This window comes from Tubulanus polymorphus, chromosome 8 (genome assembly GCF_964204645.1).
Source record: "Tubulanus polymorphus chromosome 8, tnTubPoly1.2, whole genome shotgun sequence".
In the NCBI taxonomy this organism is placed as follows: domain Eukaryota; kingdom Metazoa; phylum Nemertea; class Palaeonemertea; order Tubulaniformes; family Tubulanidae; genus Tubulanus; species Tubulanus polymorphus.
Window position 1 is genome coordinate 396,746 of NC_134032.1, and position 24,405 is coordinate 421,150.

Genomic DNA, 24,405 nt, shown 5'->3' on the forward strand with positions numbered 1-24,405 from the left:
CCACGCCAGCTTTTAGTTGTATCGCTTTTAGTTATATACGACAAGTATCCAGCACTGACGGGCAAACAAACGTTGACGTCACGTGCAACACCCTCTATTGGTGGTCAGGCACATTAAGTGATTTTCATAACGGACCTTCGAAGTTCCTAAATCCCCTGATTCAATCTTTTGTTGTTATGTACGGCAAGTCTCCGGCACTGACGGACAAAAACAAACTTTGATCTTTAGTCAAACCATGGACTCTTAAAACAAATGGTCAAAAACAATGATCTAGGTCTCTACGACTCATCAATTCCTCAAAAACTCCTTCGAAATGGAAAACAAACTATGACATCACGTACAGCGCCCTCTATTCGGGGAATGAGGTACTATGTAGCACACGACCGATGATTACTGCTATTATACACTGCGATTGCATCAGGTGAGATACTTGTGGGTGTAACCTAAGATTAGGTGTAACTCTCACGTATCTGCTGGCAATGTATGTCACTGGTTTATATCACAATTCAATATTCATTGATTACATCTCCATATAACAGTCTTAAACCTCTCCCACACTGGTGACTGTATGCGCAAGCACTCTTGTGACCCTCACTTCCCTCATACCTCATTAGTAACGCGCCTTATGCATTGTTCTCGTGTAGACCACAATCAGATGGCACAACAGTGTCGGCCTTGACATTTTGTTTTTTTTCTAGTTCGATTAGGCCGCGCAGGCTGTTTTCAGCCTAGCGCAAGACAGGAATACATGTTCACGCAACAGAAGTATACCAAGGATTTTTTATTTTAGTTAATTAATTGTTTAGATTGTTTAAATTATGATTTTATTGCCCCGTTTTTACATGAAATGAAAATTTGAAGATGAAAATTAAAATATACACGAAATTTTCGGATTCCATCAAATTCTATCCGTGATATCTCAGATTCTGTCTAGCTAAGCGGGATAACTGGTGAAGCGCGCCATCTGGCGGGATGCCACGGAATTCCGGCGAAGTCAAAATTGACGAGAAAGTTGTTCCGGCGGCAATCGATTGTAATTTAGCTAAATGTAGCGGACACTGGCAGTCGAGTAGTCGTCGTGTTTATAGTTTATCAATATCGTTTTAAGTCCGCGGGAAATTGACCGGTGTGTTAGCATAACATCGTATGAAACATTAAATCCATTTGTATCCCCCTGTCCCCCCTGTCCACCCCCTCCCCCTCCCCCCGCGCTGCATTAGCCGCACTATCAATGGTCGATTATTCCTTATATGGTTACGTCGTCGATACTTATCTAGCTATGACGTCATTAATTAAGGTACATACAGTTCTCCTAAAAGAGTCGTAAGTTCCAAATTTCTAGGTATATCTTACATCAAGGTTTTCGACGAAAAAACGTAAAAAAGTTTATCACGTGGTATTGGCTTCATTCACGGTCATCCGCCGTGTGAAGAATAAGTTACTTATCTCCAGACTTTATTCCGGTGCCTGGAAAATCAAAGTTGCTGCAAGAAAATGAGCTGCTTTTGATCACCGAAAGACCTACTCTCAGTGGCGCCACCTAGCGGTCGTCGGTTAGTGTTTTATGTTAAGATTCAGGTCGCAATCCGCAATCGAGGAGAGAGGGGAGAGGGGAGAGGGGAGAGGGGAGAGGGGAGAGGGAAGAGGGAAGAGGGAGAGGGAGAGCCAGGAGAGGGAGATGGAGAGGGAGGGGGAGGGGAGAGGCAGAGGGGAGAGAGGAGAGGAAAGGGGAGAGAGAGAGGGAGATGGAGAGGGAGATGGAGAGGGGAGAGAGAGGGAGAGGGGAGATGGAGAGGGAGGGGGAGGGGAGAGGCAGAGGGGAGAGAGGAGAGGAAAGGGGGAGAGAGAGAGAGGGAGAGCCAGGAGAGGGAGATGGAGAGGGAGGGGGAGAGGGGAGAGGGGAGAGGGGAGAGAGGAGAGGAAAGGGGAGAGAGAGAGAGGGAGAGCCAGGAGAGGGAGATGGAGAGGGAGGGGGAGAGGGGAGAGGGGAGAGGGGAGAGGGGAGAGAGGAGGGAAAGAGGAGGGAAAGAGGAGAGAGAATTATGAATAATAAACTGAAATCATAAAACCATACGATTGATTACGAACACTTCTAAATTTACAAACGCTCTCCGCTAATTTCCTCTCTCTCTCTCACGATCCAGTAGCGAGTATTAATGTATCCAGTGTATTATTGAATTCACTAATCGCGCTCTCAGAATTACATTCGTAAACACAATTAGTTAATACAACAAGCGCGAGCACATTAAAACTACTAAATAAAACAAACCCCGTTATAAACGACAATAGACAACTAGTATCGGCTCTCTAAACGGTGTTTTCGATGGCCATCACGCTGTCCGCGTTATTTGCATAATTTATCATCTTTATTTCGATGATACATCGAAATCATAAAAGCGGCGCCGTTTTTATACCACGTCAGATTAAAACGCTCGCAAATTGAATTTGCTTCGCCCCGAATTACAGTCGGTTCTATGGTCGTGCGGAATTGAAACACGAATTGATTATAACACCAGCGCTGCGGTTTAGATGGATATTCCCGTCTATGACTAAATATTAAGTAAATAACTAATATCTGATGCTATAAAACTCGCACCAGTTGCTTCATGTTTTCCAGAAGAGGAAAACAGTTTCCAGTTTCTAGGCGCCATTTTGTTGCGGTCCCTCGAGGTTCCCCCGATCGTTGCGATAGTTTTCACTCTCTTTGAAACATAAGTTTCGATTGAATATCACGAAGCTCCGCAGTCCCTCGCTTGATTAACTTGATTCATACACCATTTTAAAGCTGCAAATTAAATGCAGATATTTGCCGTGGATTGTTGGGATTTTTTCAATTCAAAAATTGAGAGCAAGCGACGATGTGAAACCAAGGACCGACGTTTTTAAAACTTAAAGTTTTTTCACGAAACTGCTCCCTCTGAAAAGCGTATTGGTATCGAATACGACAATTCATAAATAGCGAATTAACAAATTTCACTTTCTAATACTTTGAAAACTATTGCTAGTCCATTGAATGATAATAGCAACTATACCGTCCCGATAGGTATAAACCCTATTTTTCCAATTTGCTAACGGTAAAAGTGCGGTCTGTGTTGTGCCGCCGTTACCCTGGCAATCCTATTCACTCAACGCGGCTCGAACTAATCCCCGAGCTCGTTTTTCGATGAATCTAGTTTCCCGGCGGAGGAAGTTTTAGCTTTTTTTTTAAACTAGGCACTATCGCTATACCGCAGTTGCTGCCTGTATCCCCTGGGTGGGTGGGCGCTGATTGAAGTGAAGATCGTTGTCAATATCGATAGTTGTGGCAATAGTAAAGGGACGAGTCATAAAGTAGATGCTTGAATGAATTCGTTTTTGCGGTATTCGTTTAGCAGAGAACAAAGCGTACCGCGAGGGAGAGAGAGGGGAGGAGATGGGAGTGGGAGAGAGGGGGTGAAGGGAAGAGAGCGAGAATGGGAAGAGGGGAGAGATAGTGGGGGAGGAGGAAGGGAAATAGTGGAAGATGGTGGAGAAAGCGACGAGGGGAGAGAGAGGGGAGGCGATGGGAGTGGGAGGGAGAGGGAGCAAGGATGAGGGGAGAGAGGGGAACAGAGGAAGAATGGAGACAGCGGGGGAGAGAGGTGAGGGGGAGCGAGTGAGGATGAGATAGTAGGTAGGGGTGAGGGGAGAGAGCAAGAATACTAAGAGGGGTGAAAAGAGAGATGGGAAGAGGGGAGAGAGTGGGGAACAAAGGCAGAATAGAGACAGTGGGAAATAGTGGAGAGAGAGAGGTGCGAGAGTGACACGAGAGAGTGGGGTAAGGGAAGGGAGCGAGAATGGGAAGAGGGGAGAGGGAACCGAAGAAGACTGGAGAGAGTAGAGAGAGAAGGAAAGAGTGGGGAGAGGGAGTGACTGTGCGGTATAAGGTTAGGTCGAATAGATCGAAAGAGAGTAAGAAGAGATGAGACGAGAGGGGGAGGAGAGAGAATCTGAAAGAGCATAACGTCAGCGATAAGGATGTTTACGTCATCAATACACGTTGAGACGCGTTGAAACTAAACAGGCGCGGAGTTGATTTTGAATAAATCGATTGTTGATTTCTCGTCGGCATTAGCGGAGACAGAGAGTAGGTCGCAGAGGGCAGTACGTGGAGAAAATCTCTAGAGAGAATTCCATATGAACTCTTGATTAAATGCATTAACAGCAAGCATTGGCACCAACACTCAGCGAGTCTATAGCGGCACTATTGACTCGAGTATGTCGCATCAATGCGAGCTGCGCCGTCTCGAGAATCGGGCGCAGTATCAACCATTTCCTTCGTACGGAAACCGACAGTCGACGTTCGACGAACGATTCGCGATTATCAACACAATTTCCCCGTTATTTCCTATCAATTTGAGATCGGATATCGCGTATCGTATATCGTATATCGAAGCGATTATTCAATGGGACACGCGGACGGATTCTACTGGCAGTGGTCATTACTTCCGGCGAAACGGCAGTCGACCGTTCGCACTTCTTTGATGACATTGATTCCGCTTGAAGCCCCTATACGCGCCTGCTGTGTACCGATCAATGTTAGGCATGGCAATATCTGTGAACCCATGGAACAGTGAAGAACTCCGAAAGTTGTGGTTCAATCTGAATCCTTTATTTTTTGGCTCCGTGTTCCCAGCGTTCAAATTGAAAACGTCCATTTAAGTGCCCCCCCCCCCCCCAGTTACACGAACATATTTGTCGCAGACAGTTCGATAAATTATTCAGGCAAGCTCGATTCAAAATCTGCCGAACATAGCTGATTAGGAACCTTAGTCTATTTTGCCTTAAAAATGACTTTTGTCCGGGTTCGAATCGTGGATCTTTATTGTTCGAAAATTCAATTTCGTCAGAATTATATTCTCCCTGCCGATGAGGTGCTGCAACCTCTCCCTGTCGGTGAGGTACTGCAACCTCTCCCTGTCGGTGAGGCACTGCAACCTCTCCCTGCCGATGAGGTGCTGCAACCTCTCCCTGCTGGTGAGGAGGATAGAATTATAAATAGATTCCCCACGGAATTGTTAACTATAATGGGCGACGCGTGTAGACAGTTACTCGGAGACGAATCGGGACGGGAAAATAACGCGAAATTGCTCTCAAACTAGGATGACGGGCAATTTAACCACGAAATGATGGCCTGAAATATGTGTTCAGTTCGTGAAGAGATGCGCGCCTCTGATTGGTGGGCGATGCGCGCGCACGTGTAACGGGAATCTACACTGATCTCGTCAGCTATGACTCCGGGCTGAAAACCTGTAATGATTCCCCGCGATGTGATATCATATTCGCCGTTATATCGAGTGTCAATATACAGAATGAATCCCGCGATAAAATAACAATCTTCCCGCACAGTAACAGATAATCTCATATAGACAGGAACGGGAATAAATAATATCGAATCCAATTTCATATAAACCAGTTCATCATCACACTCAACGAGAGGGAGAGATGGGCTGGGAGAGAGAGAGGGAGAGGGAGAGGGAGAGCCAGGAGAGGGAGAGCCAGGAGAGCCAGGAGAGGGAGAGGGAGAGCCAGGAGAGGGAGAGCCAGGAGAGGGAGAGCCAGGAGAGCCAGGAGAGGGAGAGGGAGAGAGAGAGGGAGAGGGAGAGGGAGAGAGAGATGGAGAGGGAGAGGGAGAGGGAGAGCCGGGAGAGGGAGAGCCAGGAGAGGGAGAGGGAGCCAGGAGAGGGAGAGCCAGGAGAGGGAGAGCCAGGAGAGGGAGAGCCAGGAGAGGGAGAGCCAGGAGAGGGAGAGCCAGGAGAGGGAGAAGGAATGTTTAATGATGCACTGTAACAGCTATAACTACCGGTGGAGACAGTGTTACACACCCCCGGGGGATTCTACCACAGCATTTATAGACGTGTCAATACAAACAGAGAGCGAGGTCTGGGCTATCAGTTAACCAGTCAGAAACATCGCACAATGGACGCCAGGTTTTATAGACGATTCCGGCATGTACGGGTTTCATTTTTGAAAGTCGAGCCAATTAAACTGAATTCGTCGCATCGACGTCGTCTTCATGCTTAAGCCTCAATTCCCGATTTCCAATTCAATTTACTAAGTGTAACCCATCGTTTGGATAAGTCGTCACATTACTGAAGTCATCTCTATTTTTTGAGTCCCGACGCGTGTGTGTAATTCAATTTCCTAAGTGTAATTCGTCATTTGTAATAATTTGTTGACATCATGATAGTCGCTACAACGACCTATAAGCTGTAAGTGTGCTGACTAAATTAGCTTTTGTTTATCGCAAATAGACAATTCGCTTGTGCGAACATCCTGGGAAACATTTTACACTGGAAACAATTCAAGCAACTCGTGCAGACCAACTCAAAATCAACTTCATTGTGTCACGAGAATTATAAGTTGGCCGAGGGAGTTCGTGATAACATTTTCGTGCTTAGGACCAAACGCATTACTGAACCGATGAATAGGCTTACAGTCACCGTAGCACCCTCTAACTATATACAGGGTCGAGCTTCATGCGACAGGTCGAGATTTGCCGAGATTCAGATTCATTTAATTATTGTATCTTTCCGAAGTTGTTTTGACCATTCGGGAATAACTCTTATAGACAGTGACAGAAACAAAAGCCATCTACGCATCGGGTGTAAAGATTATGGCATCAAATAAAATCTTTTTGCTGTTAGTTACTTTATATTTTCAATAAGGGCAATAATTCAAACTTGACCGTTTTGATTTGAAACTTTTTCAGAAACTTGGAAGCTGTTAAAGGCTTTACCAAGTCTTGGCAGTGGTTGTCTCCACAGAGATCTCCGTCGCTCTACGATCCTAGTGTTTAACCAAACAGCGGTACAACAGACACTAAGGTTCTTGGTGAATAAAAATGCATACGTCACTTAAAGCAATACTGAGGTTTGTAGTTCAGCCTTATCTAACGGATTTTGAAACGTCCGACTTCGATTCTATAGATATCGTCTGCTGAACTCCGAAACCGGGACGTATTATACCGAAATCAATTCAATAATGTTTGATAATAATTACACGACATTTCATCGGAAATCGGTGGAACTATGAAAACCGAATTAAACCTCATCCGATTCAATCGATTGAATTTGTTTAGTTTTCATTCACTATTCATTCACTATTCTCTCGAGCGCGCGCCACTCAGACCTCGCTCGCCGCAGCCTGCACCGCCTCGTGTGTATCGTATATTGAGTTTTATTTCCTATCCAGTTTTAAACGAATGATTGCCCGTTTAAATATTAATTCTCCTAATTTGCAGTCGTCGAAAACTGATGTCTCTCTCCTTCCTCCCTCTCTCTCTCATCCCCTCTCTCTTTCACCTCTCTATCCTCTAGCCCTCTCTTCCCGGCCTCTCCCCCTTCTCCCTCTCTCTCTTCCGCTCCCCTCCCTTCCACTCTCCCCTCTCTCTCTCCCCCCTCTCCCCTCTAACTCCCTCTCCTCTGAGTTTCTCCACCCTCTCTCGCCTCCCTCTCTCTTTCCATTCCTCTCAGTTTCTCCTTTCTCCCTCCATCTCCTCTCTTCCTCCCCTCTAAGTTATATTTTTCTCTCTCCTCCCTCTCTCTCTCCTCTCTCTTCCTCTCTCCCTCTCTCTCTCCTCTCTTTCTCCCTCTCTCATATTCAGCAGAACTGTTCATCGTTCAGAATGTCCTCTTAATACACACACACACATTATATATCAATGCAATATATCGCGCGATTACAAATCGATATATTGAACTTTAAGCCTCTTGATCTAATCGGATTATGGATAATCCATCGATCCTCGAATTACCGATAATCCGTTAATCCTCACGTGAATGTATCGCATTATTGCAGCAGTGTCGCATACGAAACCCTTGTCGTTGAGAGATAAGGAATGACACGTAAACGACCAAAGGGTCTGAGTGCAACATGACTCTATATACAGGCAGCACATATATATACCCAGCGTGCGCGGGCGGGCCGGGAAGAGCGGATAAACAGCGTAGTAAACAAAACAAATTTACAGCAAAAACCTGCCGTTGATTTCCAAACCAGCGCCAGAGAAAAAAGCTTTTAAATTCGACTCAGAGAAAACAAACATCTGCAACTAGTTCCACGCGAAGTTGAAATTCGAATTTTTGTTTTAATTGCTATCAGTTACCACGAGGAGAGGCATCGATTGAAACTTGACCGATTTGAGCTCAAACTTTTCAAGAATCCGCCCTCTGATGAGTTTGAGAAGTTGATTTAAGGGGGGGGGGATGTTGTTTGGGAGGGGGCTAACATGAATAGATGTAGGATAGGCGGGTATTTAGCTAGAGTCCACCCAGAACACACCATATACCGGAGAAACATGTTGTCGTTAGAGGTCGCGACCACTGTCTCGACGTCCCAGGGAAATCAAACTAGTAGCATACAGAACCCGGGATCTGAACGTTATTCCAACCCTGGTTAGTACCCTCAATGCGGAATCCACTGTGACGTTAGCCGGAGTCCAGTACGCGCACTGTAACAACCGTAGGGTGTGGTTAGCTGGGCCTTATTTAGGAAACTAAACCCTCGGAAACTATGGAAAAATGCCCTTCTTCCAAATATTAACGTTACATGCTATAGAACTGCCCTTTTGTCCGGAATTCAAATGCTAAATACGGCTCTGAGTGTGTGTTTTGGGGGGGGGGGGGTAATGAGGTAAGGTGTGATACTAGAGTCACCCAGAACGCCAATGTCAGTTGGGAAAAACACACGGAACTCAGGATGTGAACGTACCCTCCGCACTAGAGCGCCACTGACGCCGGCTCCATGCCGCTCTGATCTTGCCGCCCGAGTCCAGCCAGCGCTCGCCGGTGATTTTATAACACCAGCAGCAAATCATAAGTCGATATTAAATTCCTGCAAGAACTACAGTCACGTCACACAGTAATCTTTATATATCGAATTATCCGTCGAGTAGACAAGTTATAATGTATTGTACTCGATCGAGTTGCGGCAGTTACTGCGCTGCTCGGCGGAATTCACTTTCACTCAGGAATCTCAGACCATATCAGACTCGGGCTGATATTATTTCTGGTGATTGACGAGAAGCGCACTGGTATTCTTCAACTAGTGGGGAGAGAGAGAGGGAGAGAGGGAGAGGGAGACGGAGACGGAGAGCCAGGAGAGGGAGAGGGAGAGGCAGAGGGAGGGAGAGGAGAGACGAAGATAGACAGGGAGAAAGAAAGGAGGGAGACGGAGACACGGAAATGGAGATAGAGGGGGAAACGGAGAGGGAGGGAGAGGGGAGACGAAGAGAAAGAGGGCGGAAAGAGAGAGTAAGAGAGGGGAGACGGAGAGGGAGAGAGAGAGAGAGAGACGTAGAGAGTCAGGGAGAGAGCGGAGAGAAAGGAGGCGGACAGAGATCCTGGTAATATGAAGATGTTATGAAGATGTTATTAAGTCACTACGTCGCTCATTTTACTAAAAGCTTCCACCAGACAGAAAGAGGAGGAAGAAGAGGAAGAGAGAGAGCGAGAGAGAGAGAGAGAGAGAGAGAGAGGAAGCCATTTTATATCGAATATAAAATCAGTGGTAATTGATATAACTAAGCCGCTGCTGATGTTGCCGCTATATCAGATTCTGGATGAGTTGAGTGGTCTGGAGACTGATTCCAAGTCGGCATCGTCTGCAATTCGAGCAGAAACATTCTCCGCTCGACACGTTTCAACGACCCGTGACGTCATCGAGGAGACGTGAACGGCTAAGCGCGTATATCTACTGGTCCATGAGCGTTATGCCATTGCGTGCCATGTATGTTTGGAATCACGGTTACCGAACTCGGTAACTTTTTAGTCCATCCTTAGAAGTTTTGAAATCTCAGATTGAGACACATCTATCAGTTCGTTCATCGGTCGTTTAATTTTTACTTTGTTTTGATCTCGATATACGGACGACTTTCCCTTTCAGTTTCTCATTGAAAACATGAAGTAACCATTGGCGATTACACCAACAAATTGAGTTTAAGTTTGTTTGTACATAACTTTTTTTTTCAAATCGTCATCAATTTTACCATAACAGACCCGGCATCTATAGAAACGAACTGATTACAAATTTTATCAAAAAATTGACCCGGCCGCTGCGAAGAAACAAGCTTTCATCTTCGTTTCGCCTAAAAGTTCCCACATTTCGTCTGAATTCATCTTATCCAAAGCGGCTGTTCATCAAAGAGTCTATACAGAAATACGGTTATAAAATTATTATCAATGTTATCATTAAGATGTTGAGAGCTCGTCGAGTTTCTATTATATAAACTCGAAACGGCGCCGACTCTCGCCGAGAGACGACGACGATTCATAAGTCACAGTATCTGAGCCGATCTGACAGTTAACGGCGAGTAGGGAGAATCGTGATAAGATACCGATGATAAGTCGCTAATAAAACGCATGATAAGTTGGTAATAAGTCCCGACAGTTTACTCGACGTAAATAGTGCCGCGATGGGGACGGCAAACGAGTGTATTATTGCGCGTCACGTTCTGTCAATTTACCGCCAACAGACTTCATAGTGATTAACAAGCGACCGACATCCGCCCCGCCCTCATAACCGAGTTAACCCTCTCCTGGCTATCCGACACGGGGAGTTTACCCTATACTAACCGACCTGGCTACCCGAGACGATGAGAGTTAACCAGTTACTACCAGAAAAGAGGAATTAACCCCCTTCTAACCGACACAGGGTTAACCCTCTCCTAACTGGCACGGGGAGTTAACCCTCTCCTAACTGGCACGGGGAGTTAACCCTCTCCTAACTGGCACGGGGAGTTAACCCTCTCCTAACCGGCACGGGGAGGATCATTATCAGTATCAGTATCAGTATCAGTATCAGTATCAGTATCAGTATCAGTATCAGTATCAGTATCAGTACCAGTACCAGTACCAGTACCAGTACCAGAGTATCAGTATCAGTATCAGTATCAGTATCAGTATCAGTATCAGTATCAGTATCAGTATCAGTATCAGTATCAGTACCAGTACCAGTACCAGTACCAGAGTATCAGTATCAGTATCAGCGTAAGCTTTACTTTGTTTCTAGTCAGCGCAGAGCCGAAAGGTCATTCGTGTATTGAGTTAAATGTGCGGGTCCCAACACACAACCTTGTGGTACACCACTTTTAATCTTTCTCAACTACGAACATTTGTTATTTATCGGAAAGCGAACACACGATGCAGTTAATACCGAAGTGATTCATCCGCAAGTTGAATCTATGGTGGGTCGTGTGTATATCCGCAAGTTGAATCTATGGTGGGTCGTGGTGTGTCAAAAGCTTTTTGAAAATCTAAGAATACGATTTCATATATCATTGTCCATTCGTCGAGGTCGTGATCGAGTTCAAGTTCAAGTTAAAGTTCAAGTTCAAATTTATTTCACGGAAAGCATGACAGGCTATGTACAGAGATTAATAACAATAAACTCTACAATTTTTAAACAAGTAAAATTATGAAAAGAGAGAGAAAAGTCTATCTGTGTGGGCCAAGCAAAGCATTCAGGCCGCCGTTTCAGGCAACCAGTCAAAATCTAGTAAGAAGTGTTTCCAGTTTGCGCGTATGATCACGTGACCACTACACAATCCCTGGGTGATGTCATCGTCCCGATACGATCTGATGTATGTACACGGAATACTACATTTTATCAACAGTTTCAGCTGATCTCCCCGAGGAGCCACCAGATCCCCACGAGCCCGCGAATTCACTCCATTTCTTATCGTAATATCTGCAAATCGCTGGTCGTTATCGTAGAACGGTCGTACTATTGACCGCTGGGAACAAACATATCGAAACGCGACCAGGGTTGATTCGCGCGATTACGATCAATACAAGCACCGCGTTCGCGTGCGCGCGCGGGGACAACTGTAGCAAGGTCAAGGTCGTATTTAGATTTCGGTTCGATTCGCGTCGGATGTAAATTCAATTTGTAAAATGAACGAGAGTGAAACAAAGATAAGCGTTTACATACATACATACATACATACATACATACATAGTGTCTGTGCAACATTAGTCACAATCAAAGGAGAGGGAGAGGGAGAGGGAGAGGGAGAGGGAGAGGGAGAGGGAGAGGGAGAGGGAGAGGGAGAGGGAGAGGGAGAGGGAGAGGGAGAGGGAGAGGGAGAGGGAGAGGGAGAGGGAGAGGGAGAGGGAGAGGGAGAGGGAGAGGGAGAGGGAGAGGGAGAGGGAGAGGGAGAGGGAGAGGGAGAGGGAGAGGGAGAGGGAGAGGGAGAGGGAGAGGGAGAGGGAGTGGGAGTGGGAGAGGGATAGGGAGTGGGAGAGGGATAGGGAGAGGGAGAGGGAGAGAACGATTCTGTCGACACTCGCTCTGATAATTCCACACGCTTTCTGAGACGGTTACATCAGAACATTTGTAACGATCAACAAGTCAGAACCAGGAGGCGGTATAGCTGCACCTGCACCTGCAGTCTCGACCGCCGATAATGTTTTACAAATTAGCTAAACTTTCCCCGCTCGCACCGGAGAGGAATTAACCTAACTTATCTACACCCGACTGACAGGCAACAACCAACACCGCGGCGTTAAGAGTTTTATACCGTGTAACTAACACTAATCAACGCCTCAGAAACAGAGGCGAACAACTAATAAACTCAATTCATACACGACTTGAATCAGCAATATACAAATAGGTGCCAGTAGGTTATTACTCATGCTGCCCTATAATGCCGAGGTTTCTGGCGAACCTACGAGGACTCAAGTTTCAGCTGCCCGATATAAGAGCTCGAGTGGCTGAGATGAAAAATCTGCGATGAAAACTGCGCGTAGAACTTTGCAAGACGCAAGTTTATGGACCACAGGCTTCTGTACGAATCAGAATTGACAGGATATGAATCAGAATGGTAAAATCTGAGATGATAGCTGCGCGTAGAAATCTGCAAGATGCAAGTTTCTAAATAGCGTTCATGGACCACAGGCTTCTGTACGAATCAGAATTGATAGGATATGAATCGGAATTGACAGGCTAGTTCGGTAAGGAATGGATCAACTGGTCAGTCCGAACGCGTAAATAATATATACTATATCTCCGCGATCGTATAAACATTTTAGCAATACCGATTCTGTGTAAAGAGCTGGATTAGTTAAACGGAACAGTTGCGTGTTGTGCGTTGCGCTAATGATGATACAGTCACGGACTGTAGACTCGCATCAGCCTCGGGCTCAGCAGCCACCGCCGCCGCTATATACAACTCGCTGTCATTAAATTACCGCGCGAAATTCCGCTCACGTTCATTAAATATTAGTAAATTAACGGCGAGATGCTGATCTGTGCCCAGCCCTCTGGAGAGGGAGAAGGGAGAGGGAGAGGGAGAGGAAGGGGAGAGGGACGAAAGGGAGAGAAGAGGGACGAGGGACGTTGGACAAGACCGAGTAAGTAATAGCGACACCTGATGGATCCTCGATTGCCACAAGCGGAATCCTCGATTGCCGCAGTAACGTTGCCAGCACTCCATTCCGGAGAGATCCCTTAAAGCGTCGTGTATGAGAGATAGAACTGATCGCGCTTTTGAAATCAGCTACTTTAGGTCGAGGATAATGTTTATTAGGATGAAGAAATCAGATCGAGAGTTTTGCATCGGCTGAGTGTAAAATATGAGCGAGGTTTAACGCATCAATAAACCAAACCCACGAAGTTCGAGTTCTGGTATGTGACGAGAAACTATAGTTAACGAATAACTCGATTCAGTTTTCAACTCGACTAAAGTATGATTCAAATAGGCGTCATTCTGGAACTGAACAAACATGAATTAACGGAGTAATATTCAATTATTATGGACCGTGAAATGTTTTGAATAATTAATCGTCAACACTTCACATGTGTTCAGAAATTCACCATCGAGACATTTTCAATTGTAAATGAACTACAAACACCAGATATTGGACATTTTATCAGCGCACTTTCAGAAACTCGTGGTTCATATTTCGCATAACACTGGTGAATGTTGGAAAGGTAGCAGAGACGAACTATGAAAGTGAAGCTATTTTCTATTCATTTCTCTACAGAGTGATTCGTATAGTTTATATCGATAACTGATTCCTTTAAGAGAAAATTTCATTCGATATTAACTGAAACTGGGATGAACGGTAGAACTATCGTTGTTTTAAGTATGATGTTTATTAGAAGCAATTAGATCGAGTTTTGAGAAAATTCCATTCGATTTTAGCGGAAATGTAGACGAAATTGAACGCCGAAGACCGAGTTACTACTAGCGACACCTGGTGGATTCTCTATTGCCGCAGTAGTTTGTGTCCTACTACACACTGGGGACACCTGGCGGATCCTCAATTTCCTAAACTCGCCGCAATAGCGCAAGCAAGAATCCGTATTGGAACCTTTCACCAAAAGGTCTCCATCATGCTTATTTGATCTGGACAGACCAGTGCAGTATATACATGAACTAACCGCTGGCTTTTATTCAATTTTGTGCGCATAAACTCGATTTATTGACCGCTCTAAACTGGCGAAGAGAGGAGACCAGCGAGAAGGTGTGGATAGTGGTTTATTGACTCTGATGGTGCCGCGCGCGGCCATGTTTTATCCGTGTATGACAGACGATCCTACTGCGCGATTATTGATTGTTCTCACTGACCGGTTCAGCGAGAGATGATTGTTTTACAATATCGTTTTATTCGGTATCGTCTGTCGTAGGATCCTCATAAATACACATCATCATACTCGACTCTGACTTAAGGGTATATACTAGTCGGCACAGCTACTAGCCGCTGCAAACCGATATTCTATTCTCTCTGGGAATTATTTATTATAACTTATCAGGACTTATTACTATCATAATCTATTATTCACCGTTTATGAGTGGCACCGTGCAATTACGGCTAGGCAGAGCTGTTTAGGACCTGAATCAGTTCTCTCGCCTCCGTGGGAAACGCTGTTGTATTACTTATCAACTTCACCATTCACGTAGCCTTATTACTTAAAAGCATTTGTCCCAGGCATCTGAACGTCTGAAGATATTTGATTCGCTTTTTGTCCGCAACGAGACCACGAAATCTCGCGTGAAAATCCGTTATTCGGTTAGACGGACTGAATATGTCATCGCTTGTCGCTAAAACCTCATGGGACCGACTGACTGCAGCACCAGCAGCAGCACCACCACCACCACCATTGGTTAGTTTGGCCAGCCTTTTTTCTTCTATTAAGAGCAAGGGACAGGATACACACTAGACAAATGTATCCTGAGATGTATCCGGGATACAGGTCATCGAGGATGAACTGGTTTCACACAGAGAAACCATTAATTTCAATATTCCTCTCATTTACAGTAATCTCCTCAGTTCCCGGTGTGAGGAACTAGCTCGGTTTACTGCGCGCGTGATGTCACATACAGGACGCGAGGGACTGCCGACACGTCACGTACACGTCGCCAGGACGCGAGAGTCTCCGCGCCGCGTCGAGACTACAATAAATCAAACGAACCGATGACAGCAGTTAATACCGGTAACGTGTCGGTTGTCAGCAGCGCAGATAAAAACATGCACTTGGTTAAAGTTGATTTTCACCGGGGACTTCTCAACTAAACGAGCGAGCGATTATACATCTTCCCAGTGCCCTACTGCACACTAGCGAAACCTGGTGTGGATCCTCACCTGCCACCAAATGGGGTCCTCTATTTCTGCAGTAGTTGATGTCCTGCTGCACACTAGCGACACCTGGTCTATAGCAATAAGTGTAATCCATTGCTGCAGTAGTTGATGTCCTAATGCTCACTAGCGACACCTGGTGGATTCTCAATTGCCACAGAAGGAATCCTTTATTTCTGCAGTAGTTTGTGTCCTACTGCACGCTAGTGACACCTAGTGGATCCTCACATAACACAAGTGGAATCCTCTATTGCCAACGTGGTTGATGTCCTACTGCCACACTAGCGACACCTGGTGGATCCTCACTTGCCACACGTGGAATCCTCTATTGCCACAGTAGCATCTCCCAACTGTTTAGCGTACTAGACTCCGTCGCTGGCAATGTCTGTATTGCAGCCACTGGTAAGCGAGTGTCGTCTGGTCACGCATATAATTAATCAAGCAACTGTACCAGGCGAGGAAGTGGTCATCAAATAACGGATTAATGGCGGATTAGGTGCGGATTAGTCGCACAGTAACTTTGATAAACCCATAGATTAATGATCGATCCTCCTGACAGTTTGACGATAGCGAGGATTAATGGATAATCCTATCTAATTCGGGCGGCCCGAGTTCGACCCCGATCTGTTCTCGGTTGACAGCCTCGCCAATGAATAATGTTCCGCTGGTCATGGATCAAACTCTCTTCGAGAAAGGAGGGTCAAGAAACTTTCTTGCGGCATTTCTAGTCGATTTGCTATCGGGTGATTTATCAAATACACGAATTACATTCATGTAATTCTTTGTGAAGTTGTTTTGTAATCGAGAATTTAAAAAACAGCATAATTGATGATTCGGGAATGCTGGACGTCGCTTCAGCGATTGATTCCCTTTTTTCAGTCAGTCAACCCGCAAGGTGGCAGTGTTGGTCAAAACCAGGACCACAAGGGACGCTTATCCGATATACATTAATTTCTAAGCAATAGAAAAAAGAATTTAAATAAATTCCTATAATGCCTACAATATTCCTCCTTATTCCTAGGGGTCGTAAACGGGGCGGGCGTGGTGTACTCCAGTCTCAGACGCCGTAAAACGGGTGTTTACACCGTCACACGCTACTCACACACAGTCATCATACTCAGAGAGATCTATGAATTATTTGTAGGAATCTGTTCGGCGGCGGTGACGGCGGCGGTGACGCTGTTACAGCGGAAATATTAGCATCAAGGGACGTGTAAAAATGGCTGCTAACATTTCCGATATTAACCGCGACTGTTCGATGTTACCTGTAAACACTGATTCAGAGCCACGGGTCGGGGAAGCAGGTTTGACCTAGTTTGTGGACTGCAATGCGCCACTTATGAGGACGTCTTTTATGTTTCAGCATCGTAAGACAATCTTACTTTATAACTATACGTAAGGATTAAATTTAACCTCTACTCAACTTTAATTCAACCTTTACTGTAACAACTAGCAGTTCTCGAACGCACCAGCATCGCACGCAACTTAAGACCGCTAAAGCCCAACGCACACGGCAAAACATCTGTTTCGCCGAAACAGAAAACGCGTTTTTCAGAAAACGCTTTTTATTCGTGAATAACGTTTTCCAGTTCGGCGTTTTTTTGTTGTTTTGCCTCCCCCGCACACGGCATAACAAAAAACATTGAAAACGTTTTTTCACGAGGAAAAAACGTTTTTTCGGTGCCGTGTGCACTGGGCTTTATCGATACACATCTTAAAAGTAAGCATATTTCTAGAAGCTGTTTTTCGATGTTAACTTTTTACGAAAGAAACGCGAGAGTCGCTGATAAACGACGGCACGACGAAGCGCGCCGTATCGTGAGGAGTTTGAAGAGTTTGATCAATCGACAGATGAAGTGAAGGTTCAAGTGTCGTTTTTGAATATCGAAGTCGTTGAACTTACGGAAAAATATCATCTATGCTCTGCAGGTCGCTCGCTCGCTCGCTCGTTCGTTGGCTCTGGTTTGATATATATCTATAAATGGCTCTTAGATGTTAATGGTTTTGAAGTTATATTATACACTGAAGTAGATCTGATCATAAGGCGCAGGAGTGGTAACGTGATTACAGTATTCCCGGAGATGAATATCAGGATATAGTCTAAACATTGAATAAACAATAATAGTAATAGTAATGATTTTTTAGTTTACATAGCACTAAACTATAGAATAATCATATTGCTTTAAATGAAAGAGGTTGCGGTAGTTAGAATCATTACAAATTGTAAGGACATTGTTCAATAGTAAACACTTTCCTAAAAAGATATGTTTCGAAGCTTAATTTGACAGCATCGACAGATGGGGATTTCCATTACTGGACGCATTCCATAGCGCCGGGACAGTGAACTTATACTGCCAAATGACCTTTTGGAGACGGGTTTGGACCGGACGTGTGGTGTCGGGACTTGAACGGAGTGCCCTTGTAGGAACATTGACTGTTAAAGGTGACGCCAGGCCCAATGTGTAACCGCAATGACCAAAAAAACTGACAATCTTCAATTGCGGCAGGTCTACGGTCTAGTGGATAGCATGCTCGTCTGGTAAGCTGGAGGTCAAGGGCACGAGTTACATCAATTGTTATCGAGTTGTATCACTTAGCTCTGTGTACAGGTATCATCTATACAGGTACTCAGCTAGACACATTAAGTGATCTACGCGGCAGACCTTGGAGTTTGTAAATCTCCTTATTATCCTGTGTTGTCAAGTACAGCATGTCTCCGACACTGACGGGCAGACGAACTACTACATCACGTACAACACCCTCTATTGGTGACCAGACACACTAAATTATTCACATCACCCTCCTGATTCAATTTGTTGTTGTTATGTCTCCAGCGCTGACAGACGAACAAACAACGACATCACGTACAAGATATCTACGATATACCGAAGATCAGGCTACCTCATAGAAGTCAATTAGCCTCCATGATACGAGCGCAGGCCTCTCGTCTAAGCTTCGGATATAGATTTTATCAGTCTAGTAGAGTATACCAATTCGCCGTCTACTCCGATAACACGATAATATTGATTTAGTTAATTTTTCATCGTCGTAACTTTTTTTCGATATTTATTTTCATTCACAACACAACCGACTGGGAGGTGTAGCGTTTCGCCGGATGTTTGCGCGGCAGCACGTGCGCGGTAACGCGATAACGTTTCGTACGTAAAGGTAAATAAACGTCGGAAAATTCTCAAAGATAATGAATCATACGAAAGCGGCGGGGATTCCGTTTGCGTGATGTCACGTTTGACGTCATTCGCGCGTGCCCGAGACGATGACGCAATCTTAATGAATTGTGACGTTCTCGTATCAATGCCGAGAGACAATGCCGGTTAAATTACTTCTCAATGGAATTCAGTTTAAACTTAATTGACTTAGTTGAATTTAATAAGTCAAATTTATAAGTTGAATCAGTTAAATTTAGATTGAATTTAACTCATTTAAATTCTATTTTCCTTCTCGGCGGAATTCAGTTGTCGAAATTAGTTCATTTTTCAATGGAATTTGAACTGAATTTTTAGACTCCTAAAACTGTGGATTATCACAGCACTCACCAAATATACAATACTTTCATCCTTCTACTCTGATATCGTTAAAGTTTACATAAATAATTGATTCATTTAAGAGAAAAGTTCACTCGATTTTAACTGAAATTGAACACAGAAGACCGAGTAACTACTAGCGACACCTGATGGATCCTCACTTGCCACAAGTTGAATCCTCGATCGCCCTGCAGTTGATGTGGCCTACTGCACACTGGCGACACCTGATCCAAAGTGAAATCCTCTACTGCCGCGCCCTACTACGCACTAGCGACACCTGGTGGACCCTCACTTACAACAAGTGGAATCCTCTATTGATCCTACTTCTCACTAGCGACACCTGGTGGACCCTCACTTGCCACAAGTGGAATCCTCTATTGCCACAGTAGCTATTGCCCTACTGCACACTAGCGACACCTGGCGGTGCCATAATATGGTCACGGCATTGCTGTAGGTTCCAGTCTGAATCGTTATCGTTATCGGGCAGACGGATGTCTAAACGTTTCGATCTATGAATCGACGACTCGACGCGGACACTTGACATAATCAGACCACTGTCACACGCGCGGCCGCATCCGCGCCGAGACACGCTGAATAGTGTACAGATCGCGAGAGGAGTTCATTCAGACACTGAAACACGCTGTGTTACTATGACACATTACCCGTTTACCAGTTGAAATCGATGTAATGTTATTGGTCGTGATTGGGCGCGGGTTAATTATTAATAAAATCTCAAGCGGGGAAGAGAGAGAGAGAGAGGAAGAGAGAGAGTGGAAGAGAGTAGGAGAGAGCGGGAAAATAGCTAATAACGTGTCTTATTCGCATCTAGTTCGTGCTAATTACACCCTTGGTGTATGCACGCAGCGCAATTATACCGCTAGTTGAAACTACTCAAACAGTTATCGTTATTATATCTGTTGTGTGTGTTGATTATTTTCGTAATATCGGCGAATTTATTAGATGTTACACCAACGAGTCGACCTCTCGTCAGTAGCAAGACGCGTGTATTTATTCTTTTTAACTCGTGCGCGAAGATTGAAATGTGCTGATACCGCGGCCGCGAACGCGGTTGTTCTGACGGGTTTCAGGTGCCACGGTTTGTAAACTGTTGCTAGAACTTGCCGACCGGGTCTTGACATGCAGTTTACATCATATTATGATGCGTTTGAACCGATTCCAAAGAATACTTGCGAAAACTCGTAAATGATAAAAGCCGTTATACTTAAAGACGGTCCTAGTTTTGGATGGGTTAATAAAAGAAGTCTGTTTGAAGTACGCGGTTTTGGAGTATGGCCCAAGCATTGCGAGACCTTGCTACCGCCCGCTAGCCCGGCCCGAGCATTGAGAGACCTTGCTACCGCCCGCTAGCCCGGCCCGAGCATTGAGAGACCTTGCTACCGCCCGCTAGCCCGGCCCGAGCATTGAGAGACCTTGCTACCGCCCGCTAGCCCGGCCCGAGCATTGAGAGACCTTGCTACCGCCCGCTAGCCCGGCCCGAGCATTGAGAGACCTTGCTACCGCCCGCTAGCCCGGCCCGAGCATTGAGAGACCTTGCTACCGCCCGCTAGCCCGGCCCGAGCATTGAGAGACCTTGCTACCGCCCGCTAGCCCGGCCCATTAGGAATCACGTTTTATTTATGCTTTCGGGAAAAAAACAATAATTAATTTGTTTCGACGATTCTTTGTTGTTTTAATTGCCATAATAAAAAACCCACGACAGAACAATGCTGAAATAAGGCAGTAAATTATTCAAAATTCGATTCTAATTGCAAATCGATCTTTCGACGCCAACTGTCCTGACTCCAAGTATGGATTCAACAGTTGTGTGGATTTTGACTGTAGGGATTCACAGTCAAATTTTAAAACTGTAACACAACTGTAAAACTGTAACACAACTGTAAAACTGGAGGGGGGTTCAGAAACATTTTCAACCCACAATATGTTATAGAAATGGGTTCAAATGAAACCCAGATTATAACTGTGGAACTGGATCAGGAGTCAAATGAAACCGACACAACTGTGGATATGGATTCAGAGACAAACCGACACAACCGTGGAACTGGATCCAGTGTCAAAATAAACCCACATCACTGTGGTACTGGGTTCATTAAACGCCCTGTTTGTTTGCGAATCTCAGGGTCTCCGCGGGTCTCAGGGTCTCCGCGGGTCTCAGGGTCTCCGCGGATCTCAGGGTCTCCGCGGGTCTCAGGGTCTCCGCGGATGTCAGGGTCTCCGCGGATTTCAGGGTCTCCGCGGGCCTCTGAGTCGCTGCAGATCTCAGGGTCTCCGCGGTTCTCAGGGTCTCCGCGGGTCTCTGGGTCTCCGCGGATGTCAGGGTCTCCGCGGATTTCAGGGTCTCTGCGGGTCTCTGAGTCGCTGCGGATCTCAGGGTCTCCGCGGGTCTCAGGGTCTCCGCGGATCTCAGGGTCACCGCGGGTCTCAGGGTCTCCGCGGATGTCAGGGTCTCCGCGGATTTCAGGGTCTCCGCGGGTCTCTGAGTCGCTGCAGATCTCAGGGTCTCCGCGGGTCTCTGAGTCGCTGCGGATCTCAGGGTCTCCGCGGGTCTCAGGGTCTCCGCGGATCTCAGGGTCTCCACGGCGGTGCTTGTATTGAATTTCTTGCTATAATTTGTTTTAATCGGATTGTAAGCGATTTATATAAACAAAACTCAAGTCGCGCTTTATAATGAAAAGTCGATATCGAAAATCTGACAAAAACAGATGTTTGAAATATGAAATAAATTCTCAATTCTCACACACGCAGAGTTGAAACCTTATCCGGTAATGAGTGAAAAAATAATTCCGTGGACACCGTGCGCATTATAGTAAAATAAACCATGAATAGGAAACTATGAATGGTATTCCTTGGAAAAAGCAGCGCTGCCTGATGCTGAGCTTGAAATCCACTATCGGTTTGTAGAAGAATCTCAATCAAATACATCAGAAAAGACGCAATTCGGAAGGATGAACAGTGCCAAATTTGCAGAAAAGTTTTAGCGGTCTTTGACCTGGCAAAAAGGGTGCATTGTCAGTGAAAAAGCTGGTACTAGACTCCAGAAAATAACCCCTAGAGCCACCCCTGTCTTGATGGGGGAGGTATCTAATATAGAAACATCAAGATTCCGAAAGGTATTTGAATCGTTGACCACAAGGCCAACTGGTGGCCAACAATGACAACGTCATTCAGCTTTGATAAAGTGTCATCAGGACACGAAACGTCAGCACAAGTAAATTGCGCGGTAATGCACTATAGGTCTTTAGTCTTTAGTCTTTAGTTTCGGTAGTAAGTCAGTGTTACACTCAAAACTCGACTAACGGTAATTCTGCACTTGTTCCTCCGCCGCTGTGTATAAGATAATTGTATATATTTGCGCAAAAAAAAAACATCGGAATGTTTTCACAAAGTTGTTTATAACGTTGCGGGTATGAAGAGCATTGACTGGTGCACGGGGGTGAGGGAGAGAGAGAGGGGGTGAGGGAGAGAGAGAGGGGGAGGGGAAACTTTGAACTGTCGTTTCAAATCCAAACTAAAACAACTGCGGAACTGGATTCAGAGTCAAATTAAACCCATACAACTGTGGAACTAAATCCAGAGTCAAATTAAACCCACACAACTGTGGAACTGGATTCAGAGTCAAATAAAACCCACACAACTGTGGAACTGGATTCAGAGTCAAATTAAACCCACACAACTGTGGAACTGGGTTCAGAGTCGAATTAAACCCACACAACTGTGGAACTGGATTCAGAGTCAAATTAAACCCACACAACTGTGGAACTGGGTTCAGAGTCGAATTAAACCCACACAACTGTGGAACTGGATTCAGAGTCAAATTAAACCCACACAACTGTGGAACTGGATTCAGAGTCAAATTAGATCCACACAACTGTGGAACTGGATTCAGAGTCAAATTAAACCCACACAACTGTGAAACTGGATCCAGTGTTAAACATGAACCCCAAACCCACGCTGCATGATCAAAAATTCATAAAGACTATGAATTTTTGATGATAAGATCAATTATAAGTGATCGGTTTTGAGGCAAGACATTTGAAATTTTTTTTCCCCTATAGACGTCGGCGCCCGAGGAAAAATAATGTTTCCGAACTTAAAAGAGCAAGAAATAAGAATTATAGGAAAACTTACCAGAATTCCCAGTTTGCGGAAACCGTGCGCCGTGTTTTCTAATCCGATGTTAAACCAGTGATGTGATAATCCATTTTTTAAAATGTGGGGTTCGTCTGCGAGACCTGCGAGGGGGAATAATAGAAATATTGACGATAAAAGTTTTCAACGGAAGGCGCTTAGTCAGTGAGAGTCGGTGAGAGCCAGTAAGAGCAGCCGGTGAGAGCGGAGTGGTTGACGGCGTTGTTTCTGTGTAACTGAACGCGCGCTACTGTTGGAATAGCGATGCGGCGGCGTAACGCGCGCGCGTGTTGCTGTTTGAGTGACGGGTGGCGCTACGTCAGCTGCGACATGGCAACCACCAGCTATTGAGAGAGGACATAACAGCTTATAGCAGCTCCCAGCCCATACTCAAGCGTGTAGCATAGTTACAGTTTTTGACACGGCCACAAAGTTAACTCATTGATAAATGAACTAGGTCGACTCGAATTCAACTCAATCAAAATGAACTAGTTTGACTCAAATTTAACTCAATGAAAATGAACTGATTTGACTAAAAGTTTAATGGTCGAAAAAGAACTAGTTCGACTCAATGAAAATGAACTAGTTTGACTCAATGAAAATGAACTAGTTTGACTCAAAGTTAACTCAATGAAAATGAACTTGTTTGACTCAATGAAAATGAACTAGTTCGACTCAAAGTTAACTCAATGAAAATGAACTGATTTGACTAAAAGTTTAATGGTCGAAAAAGAACTAGTTCGACTCAATGAAAATGAACTAGTTTGACTCAATGAAAATGAACTAGTTTGACTCAATGAAAATGAACTTGTTTGACTCAATGAAAATGAACTAGTTCGACTCAAAGTTAACTCAATGAAAATGAACTAGTTTGACTCAATGAAAATGAACTAGTTTGACTCAAAGTTAACTCAATGAAAATGAACTTGTTTGACTCAATGAAAATGAACTAGTTCGACTCAAAGTTAACTCAATGAAAATGAACTGATTTGACTAAAAGTTTAATGGTCGAAAAAGAACTAGTTCGACTCAATGAAAATGAACTAGTTTGACTCAATGAAAATGAACTAGTTTGACTCAATGAAAATGAACTTGTTTGACTCAATGAAAATGAACTA

General features: G+C 44.9%; 1 protein-coding gene across 1 annotated transcript in view; it reads right to left on the reverse strand.

The window, feature by feature from the left end:
• LOC141909578 (glycine receptor subunit alpha-1-like) overlaps positions 1-23,504 on the reverse strand; it is a 54,572-nt gene extending 31,068 nt beyond the window's left edge. Inside the window, exon 1 of the mRNA XM_074800043.1 lies at positions 23,288-23,504. The gene's annotated coding sequence lies outside the window, so the exon portion shown is untranslated. The remainder of the gene's footprint in view (positions 1-23,287) is intronic.
• Positions 23,505-24,405: the final 901 nt, after the last annotated feature.